This window comes from Apium graveolens, chromosome 11 (assembly GCF_009905375.1).
Source record: "Apium graveolens cultivar Ventura chromosome 11, ASM990537v1, whole genome shotgun sequence".
NCBI lineage: Eukaryota > Viridiplantae > Streptophyta > Magnoliopsida > Apiales > Apiaceae > Apium > Apium graveolens.
The window spans coordinates 23,486,143-23,488,023 of record NC_133657.1 but is presented as its reverse complement, the minus strand read 5'-3'; the positions used below and the strand labels follow the sequence as shown (position 1 = coordinate 23,488,023).

General features: G+C 38.0%; 1 non-coding gene across 1 annotated transcript; it reads right to left on the bottom strand.

Moving 5' to 3' along the window:
- Positions 1–1,263: 1,263 nt before the first annotated feature.
- On the bottom strand, positions 1,264–1,370 carry LOC141699218 (small nucleolar RNA R71). The gene has a single exon (XR_012565696.1). It is a non-coding gene; the product is annotated as a small nucleolar RNA R71 (small nucleolar RNA).
- Positions 1,371–1,881: the final 511 nt, after the last annotated feature.

Below are 1,881 nucleotides of genomic sequence, written 5' to 3'. Positions count from 1 at the left end.
ATTCTTAATGAAGCGAAAATGAATTTAAGGATTTAGAACTTGCCATGCTAGCATAGGTTCATATCATTGTTATGCATGGTTCGTAAGTAATTTTAACCATCTTACTTGCCCTATGTAATCAAGATAGATAATTTGTGCTTAAACCGTTATGTTGTCAAATTCTATAGACATATAAGGTCTCAATATAATTGGTGCCTATTCAGCTTCTATCTCTTTTATGGATGTCTGGTAGAATGGTACTCATGCAACAAAAGTTGGCGTTTATCAGTTTCGTGTTATCTGATTAGTGTCATCACTATTGCATGTTAAGGTTAAGAATAATAAGGCTATTAAATGAAGTATTTAATGAAGTTATAATTCCATATTTATCATATATATCAATTCAGTCAATCTTATTCTCGTACTTATAATTGTTAGTATAATTCTTAGTTATAAACAACCTCAATTTTTTATCATCTTAGCATTGGATAATAAACATACATTGGTGCTTAGGTGCATAAATTAGATAGTTAACCAATACAGTCTCTGTGGGAACGAACTAGAAAAGATTCTATACTACTTGCGAACTTGTATACTTGCATGTATTATTAGCGCGTGTTTAGTGACTAACAAGTTTTTGGCGCCGTTGTCGGAGACTGCAGTGTTAATTTATTTGTTTATGTGCTTTCCATCAGTGGTCGTTAAAGTTCATTGACTCGGACATTATTACTTATTTGTTCCTTGTCTGGTTTCAGGTACTCAGCGAGGGTGTATGCATGTGCGTTCGCGTACTCATAAGAGAACTCTGGATAAAGCCGAGGAAGAACTTGTGGTAGTTCATAGAGAAGTTTTTGAGGAGAAGAAGAGAAAATCGAAGAACCAGCATTAGTTGAGATCTGTGATCAACCAGAAATTCCGAAGGCTTTGATGTACTATTCTTATCCTAAGATTAATGACATTCAGTCAAGAATTATCAGACCAGCCATCAGGGCTAACACGTTTGAGATGAAGTCAAGCACAATTCAGATGATACAGAACTCAGTTCAATTTGGGGGTAATCTTACTGAAGACCCAAACATGCACATCAGGGATTTCATCGAGATTTGTGACACTTTCAAATTCAATGATGTGACTGAAGATGCTATTAATCTACGATTATTCCCATTCTCTTTGAGGGACAAAGCGAAGTGTTGTTTACATTCTCTACCAGCAGGGTCTATCACCACTTGGGAGGATCTTGCGTAAAAATTTCTCACTAAATTCTTTCAGATGGCGAAGACTGCTGCAATCAGGAATGCTCTTACTCAGTTTGCTCAGCAAACTGGAGAATCTCTGTGTGAGGCTTGGGATCGATATAAGGAGATGCTAAGGAAGTGCCCACACCATGGCATGCCTGATTGGATGATTATTAACTATTTCTATAATGGATTGGGTGCTACTTCTAGACCCATACTTGATGTAGCATCATGAGGAGCCTTGTGGGCTAAAAGCTACGATGAAGCTTATCAACTCATTGAACTGATGACAGCTAATAAGTACCAGAATCCTGTACAGAGACTTACTCAGGGAAAGGTAGCAGGAATTCTTGAGTTGGATGCAGCAACTGCTATCGCTGCCCAACTTAAGGCTTTAACGATGAAGTTAGACACTTTGGCTAATTATGGAGTTAATCAAATCACTAGTGTTTGTGAAATATGTGTTGGTGCCCATGAGACTGATCAGTGTGCTATTTCTAATGAATCAGCTCAATATGTGAGCAACTTTCAGCGATCACAGCAACCATTGCCAGCCACCTATCATCCCAAAAACCGCAATCAACCTAATTTTAGCTGGAGCAATGCTCAGAATGTGGTTCAACAGCCTTATCAGCCATATACAGCTAAGCAGTACAACCCCCTGGTT